The sequence below is a fragment of the Leucoraja erinacea genome, chromosome 42, assembly GCF_028641065.1.
Source record: "Leucoraja erinacea ecotype New England chromosome 42, Leri_hhj_1, whole genome shotgun sequence".
Lineage (NCBI taxonomy): Eukaryota > Metazoa > Chordata > Chondrichthyes > Rajiformes > Rajidae > Leucoraja > Leucoraja erinaceus.
The window spans coordinates 657,519-674,890 of NC_073418.1; the positions used below are offsets into that span (position 1 = coordinate 657,519).

General features: G+C 40.4%; 1 long non-coding RNA gene across 1 annotated transcript; it reads left to right on the forward strand.

Moving 5' to 3' along the window:
* Positions 1-448: 448 nt before the first annotated feature.
* Positions 449-17,227, forward strand: LOC129714838 (uncharacterized). The gene is made up of 8 exons (XR_008726410.1): positions 449-476; positions 1,643-1,669; positions 5,064-6,142; positions 7,351-7,377; positions 9,591-9,626; positions 12,258-12,284; positions 14,898-14,921; positions 17,192-17,227. It is a non-coding gene; the product is annotated as an uncharacterized LOC129714838 (long non-coding RNA).
* Positions 17,228-17,372: the final 145 nt, after the last annotated feature.

Genomic DNA, 17,372 nt, shown 5'->3' on the forward strand with positions numbered 1-17,372 from the left:
TTAATCTTTGCTGTCTTTTGTGTGTGGTGAGGGTGTTAGGTTATGCCTTCAAATCATCTCCGCTTATTAATGGCTATCGAAATTGGATTCAGAGAACTTTTAAAAAACTGCCATTATGATATTTACTGAACGTTCCATTGATATTACATATGAAGTCTTCGTATGCCATTTGTCCATCTGATCCAAGTCGCAAATCAAAATGATATTGTGATGTATTCTGTTATTATGCTCATTGCGTTCTTTTATCTCACGAAAATTTCTCAAACCCCGAAGCAATTTTCTATTCACACACGTGCCCTTCCAGAACACAGACCAGATTAAAATACATAGTTTATTAAGTAAATTAATTCCTCCTAAAATATATAATTTCTCTAACTGTCCGGTGAAAACTGAAACAGCGAATGGAAAAGCCATGTATTATTTACAAAAGTCTCTCTTTTTTTCGACAGAGGTTCTTTTACGACTAAAGGATGAAGGTATGAGAAAGTAAATTACTCAAAAAGAATATCAGTGGATCACAAGCTCGTTTTAGACTGGTCCATATTTCCAAATCCGCTGCATGGAATTCGCTTGGTGTCAGATGGCGGGCGATCGAGGGGCGGTGAAGGGTTGCTTGCTGATTCCGATGTGCAGCCGTTTTGTAGATGAGTGTGGAAATATGTTTGCATGGGATCATGCGGTAGAAGAAGATGTATTGTATAAATATGAATTAAACGCTAGAAACCTTCTTCGGTAAATGTCCAGAGATGCGTTGGAAAATATCACGGAAAGGTTTAGGTTATTTTCAAGACATATAATGCAATCCATCAGTGATTATTTTCTCTATGAGTTAGAAATTGCAACGCACTAGTTTGACTCATAACTTCGAGTATAAAATGCAGCCGAGGGGTTCCATCTCGTACAAAAATCGGCGTTGCCTTGTTGCTTGATAAATGTAACTTATGTGCCCATTCTTCGTTCCAAGTAACGCGATTCGTAAATGAGAATGGGACATCCCTGTCGATTTGCTCCTGAGCCTGGCCTAGGCAGCGGGCTATCAGGCAGCGGGTTGTCGATGGTCACGCCAGAGTCAATAGATGGTCATACTATAGTCGAATGTCTGCCACGTCTCCGGGCCTATGTCCGTGCTGGACAGGGAACACGCGGTGTCCTTGGGGACGCTCGAGGCACTTCGTGTACGCTGGTCGCCGTGAGGGATCCTGAGCAATGTAAATTATGTTTGCACCAATATATGATAATGACTTGTTGTACTGTGACTATCATTCAAAGGTTGTTTCGGTGCATTGTAATGTGTAATTGTTGAATTACAGTCTTTGGAAAGGAAAAACAAAACAAGAGAGAGAGAGAGAGAGAGAGAGAGAGAGAGAGAGAGAGAGAGAGAGAGAGAGAGAGAGAGAGAGAGAGAGAGAGAGAGAGAGAGAGAGAGAGAGAGAGAGAGAGAGAGAGAGAGAGAGAGAGAGAGAGAGAGAGAGAGAGAGAGAGAGAGAGAGAGAGAGAGAGAGAGAGAGATGAGAGAGAGGAGAGAGAGAGAGAGTGAGGAGAGAGAGAGAGAGCTGAGAGAGAAGAGAGAGAGAGAGAGAGAGAAAATGGAGAGAAGGAGAGATGGTTATAAATAATTTTATTATTTTTTATTTCTCCTCAGAAATTAGATATCTTCGCAAACAAATTGGTAATGTGAAACAGACCCGCTAATGCTTACTTCTGTATTTCTGGTTAAGTCTTGGAAAATGTAATGTTTCTGCGACCAAACTGAATGTAGGAGAGCAAGTTGGTACATTAATTGAATTGATATTGATCTATTATCAAGAGACCAGCTTGATTTCATGTTTTACGCCAAGTGACAACATAGTCGTTAATCAAATGAATGATTACACTGAAATAAACAGGAACAAACTGGTCCGGTAGCATCTTTGAAAAGATTATACTTTAACGTTTTGCCCATCTCTTCTCCAATAAAATATGCACTTCTAAACACACTAAATTAGGCAATTTCAGCATATACCTGGCTATCGGAGCAATCCCGACAATTCCATCCGACTCATTCTTTCCTTATAATGTATTAACCATATAACCATATAACCATTTAACAATTACAGCACGGAAACACGCCATCTCGGGCCTACAAGTCCGTGCCGAACAACTTTTTTTCCCCTTTAGTCACACCTGCCGGCACTCATACCATAACCCTCCATTCCCTTCTCATCCATATGCCTATCCAATTTATTTTTAAATGATACCAATGAATCTGCCTCCACCACTTCCACTGGAAGCTCATTCCACACCGCTACCACTCTCTGAGTAAAGAAGTTCCCCCTCATATTACCCCTAAACGTATGCCCCTTAATTCTGGTCATGTCCTCTTGTTTGAATCTCCCCTATTCTCAAAGGGAAAAGCTTGTCCACATCAACACTGTCTATCCCTCTCATCATTTTAAAGACCTCTATCAAGTCCCCCCTTAAGCTTCTGCGCTCCAGAGAATAAAGACCTAACTTATTCATCCTATCTCTGTAACTTAGTTGTTGAAACCCAGGCAACATTCTAGTAAATCTCCTCTGTACTCTCTCTATTTTGTTGACATCCTTCCTATAATTGGGCGACCAAAATTGTACACCATACTCCAGATTTGGTCTCACCAATGCCTTGTACAATTTTAACATTACATCCCAGCTTCTATACTCAATGCTCTGATTTATAAAGGCTAGCATACCAAAAGCTTTCTTTACCACCCCTATCTATATGAGATTCAACCTTCAAGGAACTATGCACGGTTATACCCAGATCCCTCTGTTCAACTGTATTCTTCAATTCCCTACCATTTACCATGTACGTCCTATTATGATTTGTCCTGCCAAGGTGTAGTACCTCAGATTTATCAGCATTAAACTCAATCTGCCATCTTTCAGCCCATTTTTCCAAATGGCCTAAATCACTCTGTGGACTTTGGAAATCCTCTTCATTATCCACAACACCCCCTATCTTGGTATCATCTGCATACTTACTAATCCAATTTACCACACCTTCATCCGGATCATTGATGTACATGACAAACAACAAAGGACCCAACACAGATCCCTGAAGCACCCCACTAGTCACCTGCCTCCAACCCGATAAACAGCCATCCACCATTACCCTCTGGCTTCTCCCATTCAGCCACTGTTGAATCCATCTTGCTATTCCTGCATTTATACCCAACAGTTGAACCTTCTTAACCAACCTTCCACGAGGAACCTTGTCAAAGGCCCTACTAAAGTCCATATAGACAACATCCACTGCTTTACCCTCGTCAATTTCCCTAGTAACCTCTTCAAAAAATTCAAGAGGATTAGTCAAACATGACCTTCCAGGCACAAATCCATGTTGACTGTTCCTAATCAGACCCTGTTTATCTAGATGCTTATATATATTATCTCTAAGTATATTTTCCATTAATTTGCCCACCACTGAAGTCAAACTAACAGGTCTACAATTGCTAGGTTTACTCTTAGAACCCTTTTTAAACAATGGAACCACATGCGCAGTACGCCAATCCTCAGGTACTATTCCCGTTTCTAATGACATTTGAAATATTTCTGTCATAGCCCCGGCTATTTCTACACTAACTTCCCTCAATGTCCTAGGGAATATCCTGTCAGGACCTGGAGACGTATCCACTTTTATATTTTTCAAAAGTGGCAGTACTTCTTTTACTTTGAACCTCATAGTATCCATAGCTACTCTACTAGTTTCCCTTACCTCACATAATTCAATATCCTTCTCCTTGGTGAATACCGAAGAAAAAAAAAAGTTCAATATCTCCCCCATTTCGTTTGGCTCTGCAGATAACTGTCCACTCTGTCTCTCCAATGGGCCAATTTTATCCCTCGTTATCCTTTTGCTATTAATATAGCTGTAGAAACCCTTTGGATTTACTTTCACCTTCAAGTTTTCATGTATTCAAGTTCATATGCTCATCAAATGCCGCGCCCTATCGCAATGCGACCGCCACTCCATGTAGTGCGGGCAATTCACAACATAAACTTAATCTGTGGCACATCATTGGGATAATGATTTACACAGTTGACGTGGAAAAGCTTTTCCCACTGAGAGTAGGGAAGATTCAAACAAGGGGACATGACATGAGAATTAAGGGACTGAAGTTTAGGGGTAACATGAGGGGGAACTTCTTTACTCAGAGAGTGGTAGCTGTGTTGAATGAGTTTCCAGTGAAGGTGGTGGAGGCAGGTTCGTTTTTATCATTTAAAAATAAATTGGATAGTTATATGGATGGGAAGGGAATGGAGGGTCATGGTCTGAGCGCAGGTATATGGGACTAGGGGAGATTATGTGTTCGGCACGGACTAGAAGGGTCGAGATGGCCTGTTTCAGTGCTGTAATTGTTATATGGTTATAAGGAAATAACTAGTTTGCCTGTGAGGGCTGAATTGATAATATTCGCAAATTTTAAACCAGCACAAGAATTATCGAAGTAGCGCGAATTTAATTTTCCGACACTAAGTCCTCAGTATTCGCGAGTAACCGAGGAGCCGGACTTCCCGTGGAGAGCAAGAAAGCCGATGCCTTCAAGGCCACTGACCATAACATTAAGACGGAGACAGCATGTGTTGGGGAGTCTTTCCCATCCCACGCGATATCTTCCCTGTACTGTAAGTTTCAGATTGTAATTTCAGTTTCATATTGGACATAATCCAGCCTTAGTCGTGATCTCAATTCACCTCCAGTTTTATGGCCGCGTGATAATCCGACATGATCAAACCCAGCTGCAAATCGTTCCTGGCACTCAATTTCCCCAACCATGATTTGATCAAGATTTCGCGAATTATTTCATGCACGTAAGCCTCACTGTGAAGTATGTTGTTTATCCCATTGTGCCTTTAATAATCTTAACTCAATTCATTTTATAAATATATAAATTTGATTTGATTTATGTAATTTTCCCTGGGCAATAATTTAGAGTTTTGAACCAACAATACATGGCTGTACACAAGTTTATATGAATTGGTACTATTTAATGGCATGAATAATTGGAAGGAATACTAAGCTGCTTCTTTGTTTGCGACTTCAGAAGACAAGAAGACATTTAGGAGACCTCGAAGTAATTCTGCAGCTAAGTTTACATAAAATCTTATCATTTGCATTGTCTAAGTGTTGTTCGCCTTTTACTGTCGTCCAATTGTGGCTACGTTATAATAGATTCGAACATGGATAAGTAAAGCAACATTCTTGATTGAATCTATTATTAGCCTCATTTGGATATTGCTCTTTCCACTAATTGTCTGAAGACTTTCTAATGTGAATGTATTACGAAATTGTATATTGTTATTCTGCTTTATCAGTTGGGATGTTGAACTTAGTGGGTGCATGCGATGACGACGGCATATTTCGCGATCAGGTGACACAACCATCTTAAGAAATAGCGCAGGGAATGTCAGGACGTGGGCGGTCCTGTGCCGTCTATTATTGAATCATTTTTTTCATTTTATTTTCATTAATGTTATTATCTTTTATATTGAGGCAAACCTCGAAAACTGAGTTTTATTGACTGTTGATATATTACTTCCGGTGTAACATAGATGATACCAGAACAATTATTTTGGTACATAGAACCATTACTAAAATGGCTATGTTTCTATCATTAATCTATTCCGGCGAAAATCAAATATTTATTTTTGAATGGAGGGTCAGTCTCAAAGGCCAATTTCTTATGGTGTCTTATTTCAGCCGTAGAGCGAATGCTCAACTTGCGCGTCTACAGTTTACTTCCGTTTTATGACAAATATGTATATCTGCACTTAACCACTCATGCCTTAATATCTCATGCCGTTTGCACTGAGACTCTCGGATCTAATTCCATAATCAGAACATTTACTACTTGTTCTACGCGACTTTCCATATTTAGTAATATAGCAACAATAATGGCGTTGCAAAAAGCAATGCTAATATTTTTATTTCTCTCGCTGTTACCTCTGTCAGTTCAGGCTCGACTGCGTATACTTAATCCGCAACCCCAGCCCTTTACACCTTTTTCGTTTTCATCTTAAAAAGTATTTGTCTTGTGGATATACCGAACAATTTACAGGATTTATTCAAATACTTTGCGGTCTTCAGATTCAGAGGGTTTTAATACAACCACGGAGGACAAAGGTAAGAAAAGCAAGCAAAGTGCTTTACTTCAAATGATTGAACTGTTTCTTTTAGCAGCAGGCTGTGCCTACTTCAGCCCAGTGTAGACGGTCGCAATAGCGACTGAAATCGCGAGGAAATGCAACACATACAAAGTGATATAGAACACATTAAATGATATTGATGACCTGTAATTTTACATACTTAGATTGGAATTATTGTTAGTTTTTCTATTCAAAATCTACCGGGTTGTTACTTCCGACTGGGGAATTTACGTTGAAACAGTTGGCAACACGCTGATCCTGGTTATGAATACAGCCAGTATATATATATTCGTTCGATATCAAAAACTAATGCTACAATAGATTATCTTTGATAATGTGTTCAGTATTACTCACTGGCGTTGAAAATTAAAGTTCGTTCGAACAATGCGATATCATGCATTTAAATGCTCAAATTATGGTGATAAGCATTAGGAGCGTACCGGAAAAAGCATAAACTAGACAAAATGGGATAACTTGGGTCTCATGTTTACACGAAAGAAAAACATAACTAAATTTATTCCGCTCGTCGTTTCAATCTCTGTCGCGGATTCCATTCAATTGAACATGTCCTCGTTACGTGGAGAATGGGTTTACATTGCTAATGCACATAATCGTATTTCTAAAGGGGCTACATCCCTTGACGCAACTTCCTTGATGGCATAAACGTTTGGCATTGTTCAAGGAGATCACAAAAATATACGAGACTCAAGCGCTTATCCGAAACAATCCGAAATGTAGGACTGATAACCCAATATATGCTTTTAGATTTTTACAATGTATCCTGGAATTGTTCGGCATTCAGATAAACATTCTTGGATTCTGTGTGTGTATACATTTTCTGTCCCACATTTGGTGTTCTCAGATGCTCGTCAATTGACTGCTTAAATTACTGCCAATTGTTTCAGCCGTTAAGAAAAAAATTATCCAAGTTTTATCTGTTTAATATCACGGTGTTTCCAATTATATCCAAGCAATATAGTGTGCAGTGCGGCATTTCAACAACTGACGCAGCTCTACGTATCTTTAAGAACGTGTAAACCAATTATTTTGTTTACTGTCAGTAAAAAATAAAACATTGTTTTTATTCGCATTAACAGTGCTCTTTCAAAGCATTGGCTGCTAATAAAATAATTTAGCTGAAATTAGTAATGATCAAAATAAAACTATGAAGTATTTTCCTAACAGAAAAACTGCTAAAGGAAAAAGACGACGGTAAATGCATAACCTTATTTTACTTGCCACCAGCAACCATTTTTTTAAAACCATAATATATGTAAATTATGTTTATTTTTTGTCACCCATTTGAATGATTTCATGGGCGATTGTAACAATGTGTTATCCTCCATGGATTTTGCATGTTAAAATAAGGTGTTACAGTCGCTTCAAAACATGATGTGTTTATATATGTGTATCTAGTAGCGAATAGCATTTTCACGTTAGTAGGTGATTGAAAATGGTAGCGACGTTGCGCTGCGAAATATTCATTATATTTTTGGAAGGAAAACAATCCGATTCTGCTACTTACGGGTATGTCAAACTGTCATGATCATCAGCAAAGTAAGGCGAGATGTCCTGAACAAAGTTTTGGCGAAAAATATACTTTTTTCAATGGAAAGTATTGTCGTGGTGTGAGCATTCAACTACAACCCCTTTTCCTTGCCTGTAATTTAAAAAAAAAACGAATGTGTCGATTAGTACCAAGGTGCTGAAAGCAACGCTTATTCATTTCATATCTGCATTGTCCGAAATGCGATAATACGGTATTCCTGTGTAAGTGAAATCAAATGGCACCCAGTTGCATGGACCAAAGGGGTTTCGCACAATAAGATAATAAAATAATTGGAAGCCAATTGTCTCAACCCGAGATGATTACTGACATAATTTCTCAGGAAAATGTCCGTAGGTCTTGAATTTACGCTACGTTCCCGAAAAAACTACCCTTCAGACCTGTTGGGCTGAAAATGCTTCCGTTGATTCCAGCTGATCAAAGAGGTGATTCCTCCTTTTAAATACGTGATTTCCACGATTTTGTTACTTAGTTACTGGAAATGCATTTTCCAATCGTGGCGGCAATGCGAATCTGGAGCCGAATTGGTCCATAGGACAATGCATTTCAACCGGTCATTGAGAAGTATATGATTGGAGCCTGGTGAATAATTTCCCATTTCCTTGCTGCAATTTAACGCCCATTGCTTAATAACCTTGTATCTTTCTCGCAGCTAAGAACACATGATTCTAGCTGCTATTGCGAAGACAGGTCCACCGACTCCCGACAGCTCGATAGCAATACTATCCTCTCTCACGAATTTATCGAAAACGTACAGAATTCTTAATTTCTATTTGTATGTAATTAGTTGCATATTTTGCAATTTACAGCATTATTTTTTTTTAATCTCCACGTTACTCGGTCAGAAAATATATGTCCGAATATTATAGATATTCAAATTGCACGATCTAATGTAATCGATATAACGTATACCTGAGAACAAGACAACATAGGACCTAGAACAGTGCAGCATTGGAACAGTCAGTTGGCCCCTTGACGTTTTTCCTACACATGATGCAAAATTATGATACTACCTTTTGCCTGTATCCGTGCATATTCCTGTGTCTGTCAAAAATTGCCTTAAAGCCACTTGCAGTACTTGCTTCCACCACCACCACTGAAACGCTGTCAAACCACCAACCATCATCGGCGTAAATGTTTCCTCCGCGCATCTTCTCTCATTTGCTTCCTCACCTCAAACATATGGTCAAACATATATAATTTATAATCTGGGGGGGGGGAAAGGTGACATTCTTCCGTGTCTATGCCTTTCATAATGTTGTATTAATCTTTCTAGTCACCTCTCAGTCCCAGAATTTTCAATGAAACAATACAATCTTTCAATCTCTTTACGTCAAATACAAATGTAATCCAGGGAGCGTTCTGCTAAACTTCTTCTGCATCCTCTCCAAAACGTTCACCTTATTCAATATTGCGACCAACATTGCATACAATACGCCAAATAGTCCCGAACCAAAATTATAATGCCGCTAGATTGATGGAACTATGGATATAAAAACTAAGACCCCTCTGTACATTGGCGTTGTTAACGATCATTGTATTTCCAGCACACTTCCACGTTTCATTAGGCTTCCCAAAGTGCAACAGTTCACACAGTCAGAATAAACTTCGTATACCATTTCTCGTCTAATGTCGCTTTCTGACCTATAACCTACAGTACGCGCTCACAGCCTTCCCCACTGTCCGCACCTCCACCAATTGTTGCACCGTATGCATATCTACAAACCAAGCCATCGACATCTTCGCCCTAGTCTATTGTCTACAAACCGCAAACAAGAGACATCTGAACACTTGTCGTTGCGGACCTCCACTGTACACAGCTAATGATACTAATTCGTATTTTACATTTTCTGTACAGAGATAATTGCATTAAAAAAACGCCTTAAAGAAGCAGGTGAGAGCTTAAAATAGTATTTTCTCTTCAATTTCGCTGCGTGGTAGCATTCTAGCTCCCGCTATTGTAGAAGACATTGTTTTATTTCCTCCTTATGAAAATGGCGAATGATAAAATAACCATGCATGTCAGACTGTCCCAGGATTTTGCCTTGTACCGCAATAATCTAAATATGATTCCTATGTCGTTATCATCATGTGATCAGCCCATAATTTCCCGAAGAAATCTGCCAGGATTACAACGTTCATCAATTCAGTTGTTATTACGGTGGAAAGGATGATTGACCTGTATATAAATCTTCTAGAAAATTATGTCAAGATTGGTAAACTTGGCTAGGGTTCCCCATGGGGAATGGGAAGGTAATAAAATATCAAAGGAATTCAATGAAAGCCATGCGGTTTTTTCTCGGCAAAAGATAAAACAGTCACTGAAGTCTTGGGGATCCAAAGGTTCTGTGAAAATGGAGAAATGAAATAAATATCACTTACATATGTGAAACTTTAATCGGAAATAAAATGAGTAAAACATTCCAAGACTTGATGCACACCGTCGCTGCATTTCGACATACGTAGCCACGCAAAACATGAAGGCTCTAGTGACCATTTTCGGAAACGTGCGAACTTTTTAATATTATTCTAACACATTGGAATATAATCGGATTGAAATGAACACTCTCATTAGGAAAAATAGTAAAATGGAAGCCCATGAAAGGAATAGAACCTTATTGGGAAATGATGGTGTTTACGAAATGACTTTTTTTATTCAAGATTGTAAACAATATCATTATACTTTTGAAAAAATAAAATAAATACGTAAAAGGGTAAAGGCGTTTTCTGATGTACGGGAGCTCGTTGAGAATAAATGTGATTTGTCAGCTGATTTGCCAGCGTAGCATGACATTGAATTGATGATAACACGATGAATTGCGGTGATAAGCCAGAGCATGTCACCTATCATAAATAAACAGATAAACCCATCGGGTGATGCTGACTTTAATCTGCACATTAAAATATCCACAGTTTTGTTTATCCAACCATTCTGAATGCCATAATTTCACCGGGTTGCCATTAGGTGGATTTATTGGCCAGTTGGTACATTACAGCAAATGGTGGATCCTGTTAACTTGAATCCGCATGTGACAAGTGGGGTTAGATATGCAACAACTCTCGGAAGCGTTGAAGCGGTTCATTAAAACCACCTGTTCAGTGGTGTAATTTACAGGATTTGGTGTTGAGTTAAATCATTTAAATATGTAAGAAGAGATAAAAACATTAGGCGATATACATTTTGTGTTCGAAATTGACGAAGAACAAACTGTCAATGAATGCAAAATACCGGAGAGGCACAGTGGCACAGCGGTAGAGTTGCTGCCTTACATCGCCGCCAGCGCTTGTGATGTCTGTCCGGAGTCTCTACGTTCTCCCGTGACCCGCGTCGACTTCCACATGGTGCTGCGGTTTCCTCCCACACTCCAAGGATGTGCAGGATATTAGGTTCATTGTCGTGCGAATTGTCACGTAAATTGTCCCGAGTGTGTAGTATGTGAAGACCGCTGGTGCACGAGTAGTAATTCGCGTTCATACAAACATAGAAACATAGAAAATAGGTGCAGGAGTAGGCCATTCGGGCCTTCGATCCTGCACCGCCATTCAATATGATCATGGTTGATCATCCAACTCAGTATCCTGTACCTGCCTTCTCTCCATACTGCCTGATCCCTTTAGCCAGAAGGGCCACATCTAACTCCCTCTTAAATATAGTCAATGAACAGGCCTCAACTACCTTCTGTGGCAGAAAATTCCAGAGATTCACCACTCTCTGTGTGAAAAATGTTTTCCTCATCTCGGTCCTAAAAGATTTCCCCCTTATCCTTAAACTGTGACCCCTTGTTCTGGACTCCCTCAACATCGGGAACAAACTTCCTGCATCTAGCCTGTCCAACCCCTTAAGAATTTGATAAGTTTCTATACTTATAATAGGGTAAAGGCGTTTTCTGATGTACGGGAGCTCATCTTCTAAATTCTAGCGAGTACAAGCCGAGTCTATCCAGTCTGTCTTCATATGAAAGTCCTGGCATCCCATTTACATTCAAAATCCATCGACGTCACGGAGAAAGATGACCTTATGTAACAAAAACCAGAGAGTCTTTAGGCAGACAAGATATTTCGGCCATGATTCCAAACGCTGGAGTAACCCAACGGTTGAGACAGCAGCTCTGGAGAAAATTAATAGTTGACGTTTCGCATGGAGATGGAGAAACGTCACTTATTCCTTTTCTCCAGAAATGCTGTCTGACCCGCTAAGTTACTCCAGCTTTTTGTGCCCTTCTTCGGTTTAAACCAGCATCTGCAGTTCGTTCGTACAAAATATATATCGCCAGTTGCGCCCACGTCTTACGCCCACTGAGCCTCGGACTCTGATAGCTGTGCAAATGAGAATAAATGACTACTGTACTGCATTCCGTGCGTGCAGAATCGTGATATGCGTGCCAGTCTGAAACTACCCTTTTGCAGAGTAAAACATTGATGCGACGTTTAAAAGTGCAGGCGAGCTCAGACATCAAATTGAGGTTTGTTCCGATCAGAATCCATTGCGCAAATGTACTTATCGTTACCTTTCTTTTTTTTTTAGAAGATAACGCGATCTGCAACCCAACTGGTAAGCTAAAGACTGAATGGACATTATGAACCACACTTATACATTTCCCAACATGAGAACGGCGTGTTCAAGTTTGCATATTGAACTATTTATTCCTCGTTGTGGGAAGTATGATTAGAATTCATCTCTGAGTTCCCACCAATCTTTAAATTCCCGGCAGTTATTCGACATATGTTCAACCGTTAAAAAATCATTGATAAAAATACATATATTGATGTTTCTGAACACATTATCATTGACGTAACCAGGGGTCATTGGGTGTTTAGGGTCTTTCAACATCAGACATCCTTGCCCAGGCGACCCAGCCGTTGATCAGACCACGACTTCTGTTCAGGTGGCATTCGCTCCTCTCCATGGACCTTCTCTCCTGACCCAGAATCATCTCGTGGCCTTCTCCGCTGCCTCTGAGGGGTTCTTGATGGCTCTTCTCCTTGCCACTCCAGTGATGCCCAGTGTACTCAAGGCTTTGTAGAGCTCTTCGTTCTTGGTCATCTTCCTCTCGTGGGCCTCCACCAGACGGTCCTCCCACGGCATTGTCATTTCCAAAAATACGAAGTTTTGGTCGCCTCTGAGACTAGGAGGATATCTGGCCTCAGGGTGGTCGTAGCAATGTGCTGTGGGACATTCAGCTGTTTCACCAGGTTCACAGAAATCTTCCAGTCCTGACGGATTCCTGGCTGCTGTGGTTCTGGGCAGCTGCACTCTTGCCTTCACGAAGGTGTTCATCTGGGTGGTGGGGCGACCTCGTCTGCAGCTGCTGATTCCCATGCTGATGGCTTCTGCAATGGGTTTAATAACTTGGTCGTGACGTCAGTGATCCGGCCATGCCTAAGAGCCTTTGGCAGAAGCTCATGATGTGTTCCAACGTCCCCTTGCCTGGGCATTGTGGGCAATGCGGAGATTCCGCTTTGCCCCAGATGAAGAGGTTCGATGGGCTGGGCAGAACATCATACACTGCCTAGACCAGGAACTTGATGCGCTGTGGTTCAACCTGTCAGACCTCAGTCCATGTGACTCTGGTGCACCTCTCCTCCTCCACTACTGCCCTCACTTCCTCCCTGGACCAGTATGCGCTTCTCATACCCATTGACCTTGTTAATCTGAGGATTTCGGAAGATTCCGACACCAGCACTTCCCTGTGTCACTGCTCCCACCAGGACTCTGTGGCGTATCTGAGATTCCGCTTGCAGCACGACTTCGCCGGCTCTCCACCTCCTCACAGTTTTCATCTCCAACCACTGAGCCACATTACCTAACATACCCCCATTGAGATAATTATTTGCCCCCTTATTTTTGCCACCAAATTGGATAACCTCAATGTATCTATATTGTACTGAATCTGCCACGCATCTGCCCACTCATTCAACCTGTCCAGGCCACCCTGCAACCTCCTAACATCCTCTTCACAGTTCACACTGCCACCCAGCTTTGTGTCCTCCGCAAACGAGAGTGTTGCTCCTAATCCCCTTTTTCAAATAATTAATATATATGGTAAACAGTTGCGGCCTCAACGCCGAGCCTTGTGGCACTCCATTCGCCACTGCCCGCCATTCTGAAAAGGACCCGTTCACTCCCACTCTTTGCTTCTGGCCTGCCAACCAATTTTCTATCAATGTCAACACCCTACCCCCAATACCATGTGCTCTAATTTTCGTCACCAGTCTCCCGTACGCGGCCTCATCAAAGGCTTTCTGAAAGTCCAGATACACTACACCCACTGGCACCCATCCACCCATTTTACTTGTCACATCCACAAAAAAATCCAAAAGATTAGTCAAGCATGATTTCCCGTTCATAAATCCGTGTTGACTTGGACTAATTATTTTACTGCTATCCAAATGCCCCACCGTTACCTCTTTAATAATTGACTCCAGCATCCTTCCCACCACCGAAATCAGGCTAACTGGTCTGTTATACCCCGTTTTCTCTCTCGCTCCTTTCTTGAAAAGTGGAATAACATTAGTTATCCTCCAATCCACAGGAACTGATCCTGAATCTATTGAACATTAGAAAATGATAACCCATGCGTCCACTGTTTCTAGAGCCACCTCTCTGAGGACCCTGGGATGCTGACCATCAGGTCCAGGGGATTTATCATCCTTCAGTATCATTAGCCTACCCAATACGATTTCTCTCCTAATGAAAATGTATTTCAGTTCTGCTACCCCCTTAGATCCTCTGTCTTCCAGTACATCTGGGAGATTGTTTGTGTCTTCCTTAGTGAAGACAGATCTGAAGTACCTATTCAACTCTTCTGCCATTTCCTTGTTGCCCATAATAATTTCACCCGTGCCTGCCTTCAAGGGACCCACTTTTGACTTTGCTGCTCCTTTCCCCTTAACATATCTAAAGATATGTTCGTGGATTTATGCAATGATCAAGATATAGTTAACGATAAGATTCAAACCCAATGGATAACATTTACAATTAAAGTATTTGATGTATATATTATTACAAAATAAAGTATTAAGTATATACATTTATTTCCAATACTGGAACTAAAATCCGAAAGATTGCGTTAAAATAAAACTAAAATAATAGCCAATTATTCCAGCTCGTCTTTTCAATCACAGTCGCTGATCATATTCAATTGTACATGTCCGCTTTACATAGAATCAGAGAAGCGAAAAGATGAAGGTAAGTGCATACTTGCCACCAGCAGCAATTATTTATTTAACCATAACATATAACAATCATGTTTACATTTGAGAGACCAGATTGACGATGTTTATGGGGATTGTAACAATACGTTGTCCTCCATTCATATATATTTTACATGCTAAAATAGGGTGTCACTGATCCTTCAAAATATTTTGTGGTGATACCATTTAACGCGTAGAAAATTTACATATTTACACAGCATGAGTGAATGTCATCGATTGCTATGCAAAATATTATTGTTATATTCGTAAGGAAAGCAGTGCAATTCTGCTATTTATTGACATGTCAAACTGACGCTATCATCAGCAAAATAGCGAAAGTTGCCACGAATCAAGTTTTGAAGATAAATATTTGTTTTCAATACTTGAATTCCGTTGCGGTGTGAGCATAAAATCAAATCATTTTCTTAGCATTTATTCATAGAAAACTCAATGCCCCGAATTCCACCAAGGTGTTGAAAGGAAATTATTTTAATTGTCCGGAGTGCGATGGAATTTACATCCGGTTAGAGTGAAATCAAATGGCATGCAATATCAAATACAGAATGGGCTCTTGCACATATAAGTTAATATTGGAATTGGCAGCCAATTTTCCCAGCCCGAGAGGAATACTAATATAGTTTTTTCAGAACCATGTTCTAGGATCTTGCATTTGCGCTATGTTCCGCACAGATGCAAAATTATACTGCAAATCTGTTGTTCTGAGCATTCTGTACGAGATTTCATCTGACCCATGAGCTGATTCATACATTAAAAACATGAGAATTCCACGATATTGTTGTTTTGTTCCTTGGCAAAAAATACAGTGTTCCTGGCAGGATTGCGAATCGGGATCCAGTTTGGGCCATCGGACCATTTATTTCAATCTGTCTTTGACGAAGGTGTGATTGGAATCTCGAATCGAAATTTCCACTTACTTACTTTAATACAACGCCCATTGCTCCATATCCACGTATCTTTCTCGTACCGAAAACGCACGCGTCCTGCTGCAATTGCGAAGACAGGTCCAACGACTCCCTGCAGTTAGTTAGCTAGAAATGTACCTTCTCCCTCACGAATTTAGTTTGCAAATAGATATAAATATTCTTTATTTTACCAGTGACGATGCCAGTGGTACATAGCGAACTGTCAATTTTCGGCAATGGACGCCAAGCCTAGCTATGGATGAATATATGGAGATGGTCGTGAGATTCTGCTGCCGCATTGGTTTTAATCTCCACGTTATTCGTTCAGAAAATATTTGTCCGAATGTTTTAGCGGCTCAAATTGTCAGAATTGCACTGGCGAGTCTATAAAAATTTCTGAATGCATCTTTTGAACGTTATAAAATGAAATAAAGAACAGTGGAGCACAAGAACAGTCAATTCGTCCCATGATGTTGGTTCTGCCCATTATGTCAATTTTTACGAATCCCTTCTGCCCATATCCCTGCATACTCACGCGTGTATAAAAAAAGGCATTAAAGTCACCTGCAGTGATTTCTTCCACCACCACTGGGCCGAGTTCCAAGCACTTCCAATAATTTTCGCTACTTTTCTTTCATTTCCTTCGTCACCTCAAACAAATGCTCGAACATTTGAAATTTCCAATCTGAGGGAAAAATAACGTGACATTCTTCCGTATCTATGCTTTTCATAGAACTGTGATCATCGATATAGTGACCTCTCATTCTCCGACGTTTCGGTGAAACGATACAACCTTTGCCAACATATTATTTGGTCTTTATAGCTCTTTATAGCAAATACAAATGTAATCAGGGAGTGTTCTGGTAAAACTCAACTTCACCCTCTCCAAAGCTTTATTCATGAAATGTTGCGACCAAAAGTGCACACAACACTCCAAATAGTTCCGCCAAATATTCTATGCTACTTCATTTGAGGGAAGTGCGAACTTGCATTCCAAGACCCCTATGCACATTAATGTCATTAACGACACTGTCACACTGCGCACTTCCCCGTTACATTTGCCCTCGCAAAGTCCAACAGCTCGGATTAAACAACATCATCTTTCTCCTCTCATACCTATTTCTGACCCATATACTCATGCATCCCTTGACAGCCTTCTTCACGGTCTGCACCTCCACCAATTGTTCCGTCGACTGCATACATACAAACCAATGCGGCACCATCGATGTTTTCGTCCAAGTCTATTGCATATACTTAACCAACGACATAAATCTGAGCATTGATCGATACAAAACTCCATTGCTAATTATACTAATTTGTATTTCACATTTTGATTGCACAGAAATACTAGCATTAAAAAAACGACTTAAAGAAGCAGGTGAGAGCTGAAACTTAAAATAACGTTTTCTGATCAATTTCAGATGCGTTGCCGTATTATAGCACTCGGCCGATCAGACAACATCTCTGGCGAAAATGAATAATTGACCTTCAGGATCGTGGTGCAAAGACGTCAGCTATTATGC